The sequence below is a fragment of the Pipra filicauda genome, unplaced genomic scaffold (assembly GCF_003945595.2).
Source record: "Pipra filicauda isolate LSUMZ 115617 unplaced genomic scaffold, ASM394559v2 scaffold107_size2268652_pilon, whole genome shotgun sequence".
NCBI lineage: Eukaryota > Metazoa > Chordata > Aves > Passeriformes > Pipridae > Pipra > Pipra filicauda.
In genome coordinates this window covers 1,807,783-1,821,480 of record NW_024103518.1, presented here as the reverse complement: position 1 = coordinate 1,821,480, position 13,698 = coordinate 1,807,783, and the positions used below count along the sequence as shown (strand labels likewise).

The 13,698-nt window shown below is 35.8% G+C and overlaps 1 long non-coding RNA gene across 1 annotated transcript; it reads right to left on the bottom strand.

The window, feature by feature from the left end:
* Window positions 1-2,163: 2,163 nt before the first annotated feature.
* Window positions 2,164-10,066, bottom strand: LOC113990225. Its single transcript, XR_005563197.1, has 3 exons — window positions 9,686-10,066; window positions 4,236-4,522; window positions 2,164-2,281 (listed from the first exon to the last, which is right to left on the bottom strand). It is a non-coding gene; the product is annotated as an uncharacterized LOC113990225 (long non-coding RNA).
* Between the last annotated feature and the right edge of the window lie 3,632 nt (window positions 10,067-13,698).

Below are 13,698 nucleotides of genomic sequence, written 5' to 3'. Positions count from 1 at the left end.
AATCTTGTGGGCATGGGTGCCCTGTTTTTGCATAGCTCTGGAAATTAAAGTCATGTTCTATCTTCTTTAAGACTAAGTGAAGGTCTAATATTTCTAAACTAATATCCTCTCTATTAACAGCCTTAAGACAGGGTTTTTTTTTATTATTTAGCACTTAGAAACAAAACATCTCACAAACATTGCTGTTAACTTTTAAGGAATGAAAAATTAATTGGAAAACCTGCAGTGAAACCTCAAACTAACTACAATATCAGACAAGGGAATGGTCTGTAAAACATTTAAAGAAAAGTACACCTTTAACTGCATAAATTGGCTGTAATTTTACTCAACTGCTTTCTTTCTAGACAGAATATGGTTCTGATATTTCAAAGTGTCTGCAAAAAGCCTTGAAAAAATGGTAAATCTGGTTGCTCAATATAGGATAACAAATGTTGTGTCTCATAAATGCACGGGGAATGCATCTAAAACATCTGGAAAAGCTGTGCAATGATGCAGATTTCTGCAGCAAGGAGAAAGTCATATTATGGTTCTACCATGCATATATTTTGCTATATAGATGATTTGTGTAAGGCAATAACTGATCTTTTTTGGTTTTCTCATCTAATTGTACAGATGGAAATATAATTGCTCCAGATCAACAACAACAAAAAAAAAAAAAAAAAAAAAAAAAGAGAGACTGTAGCTCTTTTTTTGTCCTCTTTTCTTAATAAAAAAGTCTTTTGGGGTCAAAATCCCAGTGGCGCCTTTTAAAGTTTCACGTATTGGACATTATTTCAAAATGAATCAACAGTTTTAGAATGTCAAAGAAAATGCTTTTGTTTTACAAAGGACTTTGGAGCATACCAACCTCAAGTTGTAAAGGATTCATGAGTTGCTATAACTGAGTCAGATACCAGTATTTTTTTGCCAGTTTTACTGATTGAGAATATTTATCTGTAGATCAGTAGAAATTATTAAGGATTATTAATTACTTAATGCCCGCTAATTGATGTTAAAAAACTGTTGCTGATGACACTCATGTTTGAACCAGGACCATGACAATTAATCTAAGGAGAAGGTCAAAGTTTGATGGCTTGTCTTCATTAGTATGAGCAAAATATTACTTTTGTTTCTTTTCGTATGTACTTTCTTGAGACTGATTCTTTAACCACTGAAAAAATATTACAATAAACAGCACATAAAGTAGTAAGTTAATTGACAGTCATCTGTATTCTTTCAAGTGGAGCCTCAGTGTATGCACAGGTGTTGATTTTGGTTTCTGGAACTCTGGAAGTTTTATAGAGACAAAAGCACTGCTTTTGTGGAGCCAGTCAGAGAGCAGTTAAAAAAACAACTGATCTTTGGTTAAAAGTAAATAAAAAAATAGCTTAATATGGCCAACAATGGTAGTCTTTACATCCTTGTGGGTCTGAAGATGTGCCTGAGGAATTACACTCAAAAATGCTGTTAACAATGCTGTCAGACAGGAAACTTGTTTACTGCTTTAAAGATAATGTTTTTACATGCTATTCACAAAGTTGTGGAGCCTTTACAAACTAAATGACATATTTGTTAAAGTACACATGAACCTGTCATAAAATAAAAATATAAGGAAATGTTAGCTTGGTATTTCTCTCTTCACACACTGAAAAATAAAGTCAGATAGTTGTGGGCTTCTTTTAATTTTAAATTCAGAGACTTTCAGAATAAATCTGGTGTGAATTATTGTAATAGAAATATTTTCTCTTATTCCCTCTTCCTCCAAGATTCCACAATGAGGAATGATGATTTCTTGTTTATTGCTATTGGAAAACTTGGTTATATGTCTTCCCCCTTCAAATCCTGTGTAACAGTAGCTGCTCAGCACTCACAGTTTGTCTGCCTAGTGGAACTACTTAGTAAGATCTGAACAAATCATGAACTGAAAATTTGGAATCCATATTTTTACCTTAAAAAGTGCTTTATATATAGCAAAACTCTAGGAAATATAAAATAAAAATAAATCCACAGCTTGGAATCAAACAATAATTAAAACTGAAATATATCCCCGCTGAAATCAGAGAAATTAAATTGTATAGGAACTAGCTAGAAACTACTTCACTCATTTACCAGAAGCTGTCAAAATCAACAACATGAAGATCAGCAAGATGTAATGTCTTTTTCCAAAAGAAATTTATTCCTTATTTTAGATACTATATTAACCTTATTTCCAGGAAAGCTGACGAGAGAGGTCATCATTTCCTTAGTGGAGTTGCTCTTGAATTACGTGTTGTAAATATACCATGGAGTCATTCACTAAATGCTGTAAGGAAAAAAATTCTGAGTAGCTGGTCATTAAGTAAGCATGGAGTGAGACAGTTATTCTCAGGGAAAAAAAGTAGTGCATGTAATTAAAAACTCTGCTACTATTGCACACACAAGGTGGGCAATTAAAGGGTTTCTCAACACCTTAGTTCTACACTTCCTAACTTCTCAGTCCTGGGTGATGCATTCCTACCAATAATTTTATGGCACAGTTTTTTAATGTTTGAGAAATAATCACACTACAGTTGTCTGAATGATTTTAATTTTGAATTTGGAATTTTCAGGCATATCTTTTACTCCATGTAATTTTTCCAATTAATTTTTCCAATGTAATTTTTCCAATTCCAATGCCTAACTGTTGCAACAATGAACTCTAAAGGAAAAAAAGTATCCTGAAACAAAAAAAAGTCCTGTTAAATATATTACAGTGACTGATTTTCTGGAACACAGAACACAATGCTATTGATTTTGAAGACAAAGCAAATTGGTTTCCTGACTACTATTACAACATAAAGAAATTAAGCAACTATTGAGCTTGATAATCTATTTCCTTTACTTGGCAACCGGGAAAGAATAATTTACACTGTTTTGCAGAACAAACAGAATTACTTTCTGCTTTTCACATTACACAAGTCCCTCAGAATTATTTTCTAGAAAACGTTGCTTTTTGTGCAAATTGTATAGTGAAGCTGCCACCTCTACAAAAACAGAGAGCTTAGAAAATATGTAGCTATATGCTAATAGCCTGTCATGTGTAAGCTCCTGTGTAGCTGGCCACTATCAGAGGTTTGTGATAGACTCCAAATAATCACTCTCATCTCTGGTTTAGACATGAGTCACCTAAAAGCAAGCACAGGCAAGGATTTAAACAGATTGTGGTTTTATTAGCTTAATGTATCTAACAATTTCCATGGGCCCAGTGTATGGATACTAAAATTTTTCTTTCTGCCTGGTGGTGACTGACACAGTGACTGCAGGTAGAAGTGCAAGTTCATTTTCTTCTTTGGTCTCAGGCTTCTGAGTCACAAACAGCCACGAACCATAATGAGCTCCAAAAGCACTAGAATTCAAACTTATGTTTCTGTCCTCTAAAAACACCACAACCCTGGGATCCATGAAAGTGGGAAAATTCTCACTGTCCTCTTATAGTTGGTGTAATGGGAAAATTTCCTTCTTTATTCCAGAAAAGGCAGTGATAAAACTATGATAAAACTATGTTTAAAAAGATTATCCTACCTTACCTGAAGAATATATTCCTTTGATAATAACTCAAAGTTATTCAACAGTGACTGTAGTTACTGTTGAATTGCATGCTTGGAATTTGCCTTTTAAACCCCTCCTTTTTCCACCGAAATATTGATTTCTGCCACATACTATTATTATGAGTGTAGGAGAGTTCCTTCATATTAAGTCCTGTACAGAGATCATGAATGAAAATTTGTTTATGGCCTGCAGGAGTTCAGCAAGTATTTGAGAAGGAGAAATAACATTCCTGCTGGCACAAGAACTCCACGGTGTTTTTGCAGTAGGTACAATATATCTAATAATCTAATAACAATATCTAGCTAATAACCAAATAGAGTAGTACTTTCTGGAGTAGGAATTTCTAAATGGAAATGGATACACTGTTCTGTTAAGGTCTGTCTCGTCTTCTTTCTAAGACGTTTAGGACTGACTTGTTTTGAATATTCTACATAAAAGGAAGATTCTGCAATAAATTTATAAAATAGGCTTGCAGTGATAAAGCAGACCTGCTGTCTTTGTGAGCAGCGTCCAAAGCTTCCTTTTCCTGAGGAAGACAAACTTGTCAGCTAGGGCAAGCCAATCCAAAAAATCTGGTGAAAGGAAACCAAGACAGTGAGTTGTCATTCACTGCTAATTTCCCTCCATATGTGTTTTGGGGAAGAAAACTTTTAGTTAAACTGGAATTTTGTTACGCCAAGTACATGTACCTTGTTCCTTCCATGGTACTGATGATCCACAGCCTGATCCAGCATTCCTAGTGTGTATTTTCTGAGAAGGGATATAAACCCATCTTTCTTCCTCATCTGACTGCTCTGGGACTTATTTACCTATTTTGAAATGCAAACTAGAAGATACCCAGTCACATCACAAAACACAAGTAATCTTCTTTTCTTTTGCTACAGCAGAGTTTTCTTTGAGGTATGTGCCGTAAAACTTGGATGTTTTTGTCAATTGAATGTCAACTTATGGGCCCACTGATATCCTGTAGTCATGGCTGAAACGATAAAAGAAGTTTACCTCTACAGAACCAGAAAAGGAAAATTGTATAGCAAAAAAATTAATGGCAGCTATTTGAATACAAACATAGTTTAAAGTTTCTTCCCTTTTTAAGAGATTGTGATATTCTGTCTATTTTCTCTCTGATAACATGACATTTCTACATAACTTTGGTGAGTATTGTTATTATTGGAAGGTTTTTTAAAGCCTGTGTTTCCACCAGTGGCACTGTGCCCCAAATGTCTCAGTTCTGCTATAATTTAGAAGTGCTGAGTAGCACAGTACTCTGATTTTAGAAAGTTTGTAATCAATAATCTGCAGCTGAATTACAGGAAAATTTTGCCAGCTTCTATTTGAATTTGAATTCATAATCCTTTTTGTTACAGAATGTGGGGGGAAAAAAAACAGAAATAAAGGGATTTGTGCATCTTCTATTTTTTACCTCATCAAAATTTAAAAGTGTCATGTGTGACTTGAAAAATTATGCAAGAAACTTTAAAAACCCTGGAAATGTTGGACTTAGTATATGACTATGACTTTTGCCCTCAATATTACATCTATTTTCTTTTAAAAAATAATTTAAAGAAAAAAAAATCAGTGATAAATCCAGTGAAAAATGTACACACTTATAGTGACCGGATCTTGGCAGGAAGACACATCATGCAAAGCTAAAGCAAAGTTTAACTGTAAGAGGATAAAATAATTAACTGCAGTTGAGGGTTTGCCAAAGATTTGTCTTGAAGATATTCATGGGGGTTTCTAAAATAAAGTAAAATTATTTGAGTAAGTTTGAAGAATGGGTTCATTAAATTATTATATTTATATCTAGTCTTTGAGAATTCAGAAATGCTTATTAAATGATTCATTGAATATTTGTGTAGAAATTGGAAACCACTGTAAATTTGCACATGTGTCCTTGTTTCTTCTGAAAGTTCAGGGCTGTTAAATCTTTCTCCACTTAGGAAGTATTTTTGTTTTTGCTTAATGAGATTAAATGGAAATATTCCAAAGCCACAAAGCATTTAAGTACCTCCTTCTCTCAGCATCCTGATTTCATTCCAGAACTGAAATGCCAAATTCTAGGCTGCATTTTGTGTTGTTAATCTTTTTTGTGTTTGAAGGAGTCATCTCAGGAACACTTAAATCATTATAGTAATATATTAGCTGCATGCCTATGGGTGAGTGAATTATTTAGCCATGTGCAGTAGCATTGCATTTTGATATATTTAGATCAGTAGTTCTGTGTTTCTAAACTAGAGTTTAGTTCTATGTTTCATTCTTTGATTTCCCATATGCTCTCTGGTCGGATTAAACAGAACACATTTAGTTATTATCTTTATTAACCTTACAGTTCAGGAGTGGCAAGATCCCAATTCAGGTAAAGAGAAACTATCAATATTATTGACTGTAAATCTGTTGCCAAACTACAGAACACTCAGCATATCTGTAGGTGAAAAGGACAGCTCACCAATTGCTGAATAAATGAAATTAGAAGAATTACCAGAGTCTTAATGAAGGGGGGTATATGCTTCCCATATCATATTTGGGTTATTTTATTTCTTCTCTTGCAAATATATTTTTGCAATTACTTCTGTGCCATCCAGGTTGCAACATTTCTTTGTCTGTCAACCACAGTAAGAGTAAGAGACATGGTTTTACTCTTTTTTTTGTTGTTGTTTGTTTGTTTTTGGTTTTGTTTTTTGTTTGTTTGGTTTGTTTTGGTTTTTTATTTTGCATTTTTTGGTTTTTTTGTTTGTTTTTTTTTTTTTTTTTTTTTTGTGTGTGTGTTTTGTTTTGTTTTGTTTGTTTGTTTGTTTGTTTTTGGTTTTTTTGTTCCCCTTCCAAGAGCCTCTGTAGACAGCAGAAGAGATACACATGATACCTATGCCATAGCTCTCCTGATCTCTTTGGTGCTTTCAGAATTGTGCTGGGTCCTGTTAAAAGGAATCATGTTTCTTGCTGTATGCTAGTGCTGCAGAATGACACATTTATGGGTTTTTCTACCAAGTTTCGGGAGAGCATCATACAATACATGTCTCTTGAATTCCTTATAATTTTGGTTTTCTGATTTTCTAGACACTGTCCAAGATTCATCTACTTTCAAAATACTAAGCAGTAGCTTCTTTGATGGTTTCCCTCATCTTTTCTCTTTTTAAGGTGATTTTGCCAAGGCATATCTAGTTGTGAGCAATACTTATTTACTTTTTAAAAATTTACTTTTTTAAAATTTACATTACAGTGCTTACATTTTTTTTGCACGTGAATACGTATAAAGTTTGTAGGTGAACAAAGTAAGCTGTAGAAAGAAGAGAAAAATACAGATACTTTGGGAAAACTGACAAAAGGACAGAATTTTTGGGGTTAAACAATTATAGGGAATATTAAGAGAATAAGAGCAAAACTAATATGCCATTATCATGGAGTAGTAATTTCATGAAAATGGGGGGGGGGAGTAAAAGAAAATTTAACTTAAAAATGCAAGAGAAATACAGTCCAAAAAGAAAATGTCTCATTTTTAGATACGTGGAACTTGCTTGCGATCCTTAATTCTTTTTCCTTTGCATTATATTTCTTCAAAGAGACATTCTGTTCATAGCCAATTAAAATGGAAAGACTAATGAAAAGGAATGTTAAAAAATTGACTCCTTCAGGCCCCTGAATACAGTGAACCCATTGCAGAGTCAGTCCTCTGAGAGATTATTGAGTCCTTCCCAAGCTGTGGAGAGACACTGGCTCCTTTAGGAAATTATCTGTAAAGTATGCTCACAGAGCACTCTGTGATTTCTGTCTTGTTTTTCCTGACAGAAATAATAATTGTTTTGTTAAGTTTGAATTTTCCATATAATATCAAGGTAAAAAAGAAAGGACTGAGGGATGTGACATTTTTTTCAACTAGAGTGAGATGTTTATTTGCTCCATTCACCTATTCAAGGAAATAGCAATGTCTATCATTTCCATAGCCTGTAATCATTAGTGATCTTTGTTATAACATGAAAAAAACCTCAAACAAATAAGCTTACAATTTTAAGTCTTTCTCTGAAGCTGGAAGATTTATTGATTTTCCTGACAATTCTTTTATACTCAAGGCTATCCCTTTTGTCCCTAGACAAATATTCTGTCTTTTAAGTTTTCAATACTAATTACTGAAGAAACATGGAGATCTAGATAAAGCACATAACAACTTGTTTTAACCTCCCAATTGGTGTTTAAGACACCTAAAATATATGCTAGAAACTGTTCTGTATCTTTCTGTTTAGTTCTTATGTTGTGTCTCTTGCCACGATTTCTACCCATTACAGTGTTTTTATTTTACAAGTCTGTCTTGACCTGCACATTAATAAGAAAGTCCTCTCAGTAATGTGTTAAAATTACTCATTTCTGCCTACAAGAGATTTTCAAAGTAAATTGTTCAGTGACTTAACAGCCCTAATTGTATTTTCTCTTCCGATTGTGAAGAGGAAACAAGCAAAAATGTTAATGCAGTGGTCAGTGCGTCTGAGCTGCTTCCTCCTGTATACTTCTGATGCAAATTGTTTGCTGTGATATGCAAATTACCTATTTGTTTTTATTCTGGTTCTGGCTTAGAAGGAAAATTGGAGAAGTTGTTTTTGTTGCTAAGTGGTGTATATTATCCAAACCCGCTTTCCAGAAGGCATTAGTATGCCTGACAAATGCATATTTTTCTAAAACTATTGAGAATAATGAGGTAGAATTATTACTTGTACTGTGTATGCCTGCATTGAAGGCACTTTATTAACTATAAACATGGATAATATTATGAGTTCATCAGTTTTCACACAAAGATTTGCAAACATTATTGTCTAAATTTCAGATGAAAAGACATCATTTTGTATTGAATTAGTCAGGGTCAATAAAGGGTGGGTTTGGTTGTCAGGACAAAAGTGTGTTTTAACATTATTTAAATAAAAATTGTCTAGACCATAAAACCAAAATTGCTGTCTCAGATTGCTATAAGATGACACTTGAAGTTTTGTTTGTCTAGATAATGTCATAAGACCAGATGTCTCTGCAGAGAAACTGTGAGAGAAAATTTTCACAACAGCTAAAAGGCATTAAAGTATTGTGGCAAGGCAGTTCCAAACTCAACCACATATTAGTGTGATCCTGTACCACTGTTGATTTCATTTCACAAAAAAAAATCTGAAATGAAATGGATGCCAAAACCACCAAGGGAAGTCAAAGTAACAAGTTGAATTAACCCAGTCCATTACTTGATGAGGTCAGTGACTTCACAAATAGGAATGTAGAAAGATAATCAATTCCTTCTTTACCCCTGTATTGAACACTGATGATGGACCCTTGGACCACTGGAGTTTGAGCTGGAAGACTCAAACTGATGACTCTGTTCAGATGACTCTGAACTCGTTCAAGACTTGCTGCTCCAGCTGGGCCCATATAAGTCCGTGGGCCCCAGTGGAATTAACCCCAGTCTGTATTTATAAGCAGAATTATCCCATTCTAGGTGGAAAATCTGGTACTTACTCTTGTTAAATTGCACACAATTGGTGATAGTCCAGCTCTCTAGTGAATCCAAATCTCTTTGTAAGGCTTCTCTACTCAAGAGGTTCCAAAGCTCCTCCTCATTTAATATCATTTTTTCAACTAGAGTAAGATTTTTATTTCCTCCACTCACCCATTCACGACAATGGCAATGTCTATCATTTCCATAGCCTGTAATCATTAGTGATCTTTGTTATAATATGAAAAAAACCTCAAACAAATAAGCTTACAATTTTAAGTCTTTCTCTGAAGCTGGAAGACTTATTGATTTTCCTGACAATTCTTTTATACTCAAGGCTATCCCTTTCATCCCTAGACAAATATTCTGTCTTTAAGTTTTTAATACTAATTACTGAAGAAACATAGAGATCTAGATAAAGCATGGCCAATGTCATTGTGAGATCTTTCTCTATTATTTTTCAATGGTCTTAGGGAGTCTGGAGAGGTCCCTGTTGTCTGGCAGCTAGCAAAGGGTGTCCCAGTTTTCAGGAAGGGTAAAAAGGAAGACCCTGGTAATTATAAGTCTGTCAGCCTCACTTCAGTGCCTGCCAAAATTGCAGAGGCTGTTATTCTGTGTGACAAATACAGTGTCACACAGAGGCTGTGACAAATACTTGGGTTCAGGTAAAATCTTGCTTACCTAGCTTCCTTTTATGACTAGGCCACCCATCTAGCTGGCCAAGGGAAGCTGGTAGATGTGGTGGTTTGGGATTTTAGCAAAGCTTTTGGTACTGTCTCTCACAGTATCCTTCTGGATAAAATGTCCAGCACAGAGATGGAGAAGTCCACAGTGTGGTGGGTGAACAACTGGTGGAGGGGTCTGGTCCAGAGGGTTGTAGTAAAGGCTGTTACACCAGGCTGGTGGTCAGCCATCAGTGGGGTTCCCCAGAGCTCAGTTTCAGGGCCACTGCTCTTCAGTGTTGTGGTGGTTTGGTCTAGGCCTTACTTGGTGACCAGTCTGTAACCAAGGAAGGGCCCAGATTTACCCAGTATTCCCTACAATTTTTACGTAAGCCAGACTATAAGAAGAAAGGAGGAAAGGCCTTCGCTCTCTTCCCTTCCAGCGGCTTTGGAGGTGCAGGTTCCCTGCTGTCGGGTCTGTCATGTTGGGGAGCGAGGCCTGGTGAGGCCTTGTCCACCCTGGGAGGCGGAGGGTGCCGGTGAGCGTTCCACCGTGACTCTCCGTTGTCCCAAGGAGAGTAGTGAGATAGTTTTTTAGCCAATTCTTTTAGTTGCTAGATATTGGGCTACTAATCGGGATATATATATATATATTTTATTTTGGTTTTGTTCCTTTTCCCTTCCCCCTTCCCGTTCCCTTGTGAAATTATATATATATTTCAATTGTATATAACTGTAACATAAGTGTAAATACATTTATATATATTGCTTTAGCTGTCTCTCTCTCGTTTCGGTTTTCTTGGTTGTTTTTTCCCTCTTCTCCCTGAGGTTTAGGGGGGGGTGCTTCTTGTGGTAAGGTTTGGAGACTTGGCAGGGAGCCAGCTTCGAACCATATCACCGTTTTTATAAATGATCTGGACACAGGAATTGAATATGCCTTAAGTAAGTTAGCAAATAATATTAAATGAGGAGGAGCTGTGGAACCTCTTGAGAGTAGAGAAGCCTTACAGAGAGATTGGGATACACTAGAGAGCTGGACTATCACCAACTGTGTGCAATTTAATAAGAGCAAGCACCAGATTTTCCACCTGGAATGGAGTAATTCTGCTTATAAATACAGACTGGGGGATAAGAGACTGGAGAGCAGCCCCATGGAAAGAGATATGTGTGCTTGGATTGATGGCAAGCTGAGTGAGTCAGAAGTGTGTCCTATCAGCCAAAAGGACCAAAAGTGTCCTGGGGCACCTCAGGCACAGCATCACCAGCCAGCCAAGGGAGGTGATTGTCCCACTCTGCTCTGCACTGGTGAGGCCCCACTCCAAGTCCTGTGTGCAGTTGTGAGCATCAAAATGTAAGGAGGACATCAAAATATCAGAGTGTGTCCAGAGGAGGGAGAGCAAGGTGGTGACATGTCCCAAGGGCAAGATTTATGAGAAGTGGCTGAGGTCACTTGGTTTATTCAGCTTGAAGAAGAAGAAGAAAAGGCTGAGGAGTGATCTCATGACAGCCTGCAGTTTCCTCAAGGGGTGAAGCAGAGGGGAAGGTTCTGATCTCCTCTCTGGTGACCAGTGATAGAATGAAGCTGCATCAGGGGAAATTCAGATTGGACCTTAGGAAAAGGTTCTTCATTGAGACACTGGTACAGACTCCCCAGGCAAGTGGTCATACCCCCAAGTCTATCAGATTTCAAGAAGCAACTGGATGATGTTCTTGGTCATATGGTTTTGTTTTAGTCTGTTTTGTGATGAATCTGAAGCTGGATCCTTGTGGGTCCCTTCCAGCTTGAGATATCCTATGATTTTGTGATTCTATGACTTTTCACAATCCGATAAAAAAAATCTAATTTTCATAAGACTTTATTTCAGTGAAGAAACTAAAAAAGCTGTAGAGCTAAACTCCATGAGAACAATATCTACTGTACAACATAATTCTAAGCAATATAAATAATACAGAACAATATAATATTTCTCTAATTATAGGCCTATTTTCATATCTGAACATAAACTGCTCTTTCACAGACCAAATAACCTAACTGGTAGTAGTTATAAGTTAATAATAAATAGCCTTCTCTGTTTGTCTTTTAGTTATTTGCTGTAGGCATTAAGAGACATAAGATCAGGCTGTTCGGAAGAATATTGCCATAAGAGTTACTTTCCATTAAATTTTATTTAATTTTCATGTATTTAAGCTTAGCTATTTATAGAGTATATACTGTACAGAAACAGTACAATTTCTTCAGTAAGAGCATTTTCTGGTCAGGCAAGTAAAGAACAAGCCCTCCCTTCTTCTGACTGTAAATTTGAGACTTAAATCTACAGATGTCTGGGATGAGAAGTGAATGGGGATTTGGCAACAGATTTGTTGTGCAAGAAAGAGTTCTTCAACTTCTAATTTGTCCTTAATATGTGTATGAGCAAAGCACTTGTAATCTGACCATTGAAGACTCCTCCATAGAGGTGCCTAGAAATATATTTTTACTTGTTATTCTAGAATATTTTCTGCAAACTTTTTTTTTCTGATTATATGTATTTAGAGGAATACAAATGGCATGTGAGATCTGAGACAAGTGTTCATTTAGGTGACAGATACTGTATCTACTCTAATTTATGATTTGTTAATGAGCTAATGTGTTGATGATACAAACACTGAATGGATGTAATCAGTGCTCACTGAAAGAAGAATATCCATTCCTGATCACTGTAGAAGTTGAACATCCATTACACTTCTAAAATCAGAGTGTAACATATTCATTTTGTCTTGGGTAAGATTTTCCGTGGTAATAAAAGAAAGTCCAGTGTTCAAGGCTGTTTTTTTCATCATGATAGCTTTAATGTGTGCCTGAAGGTTGCACTCATATTTCTTCTTTTAAACATACTAAAATGTTTTGCTTTTGGGAGTTGTCGTGCAAAACAGAATATCTGCTTTCTGTATTTTGTTCCCCGTTCCGTACTGTAACTATGGAATAATTACAGTTAATGAATAACTGAAATTTTCCTTTGTGTTTCATCACTCAAGTCTTCTGTCTAACCCTGATTTTCAGCGGTGGGTAGATGTATGTCCTGACATTAGCAAACATATCCATCACCTAACTAGTATTGACACACTTTACAAGAAAGTACCTAACGCTTTGAGACTAAAAGCAGATGTACAAATGCTTAAATGTCCATCAAACAAAATTGCTTTCATAAACTCTTCACTGAGCACAATGGGTGGTATTCTTTTTGTTGCAATTCATGAACCGCATTTTAAAACAAAAAAAAGCAATTTGCAAACCAGTTGGCAGTAGGAAAACTAATAACAAAACGCTGATTTCTACATGCTGTTCTAATAATAATTAGGAGAACACCAGTATTTCTGAATAAAGAGAAAAATATGGTAAACAGTGAGATCTTCTAACCTAGTAGCATAAATTAGAAACTGGTAAGAATAAAATCTGCTCAGACAACATTAAGAAGTATTGTTGTACTGTGATGAGAAAAAAGTAGTAATTAGAAGTGAATGATATAGGAACTCTCAGTCTTAGGGGTTGCCTAGAGACCAAACTCTGTTAATTTTCATGGAGCAGAAAAATCTAACTGTTGAAATTGTGAAGCTAGCAGAAAGGTAATTATTCAGAACATAGGATATTTTACAGAAACAGCAAAGCTGACAGTGCTTTAAGAAAACAAAAACTGAAGAATTACTTGGAATAGTGTGTTGACAGTACTGTAGTTGCTGCCAATCTCATCAGCAATCTGCATATCCATGTTAGGTGTATCAAGTAGTGGATTTCTTTTTTAGCTGCTATGGCACTGTCTTTCCTTAGGGGTAAAGTTGCATTTAAAAGTAATGTTTTTGGTGAGTTACCTCAGCCAATAGCAACCAGCTACCCACTCAGTCCCCACCACAGTCTGGGTGGAGGGGAGAACCAGAAGGACAAAAGTGAGAAAAGCCCATGTGTCAAGATAAAAACTGTTTAATAAGTGAAAGAAAGAGAAAAGTAAAGAAACAAGTGATGGAAAGGCAATCACTGACCATCTGCCACCAGCAGAC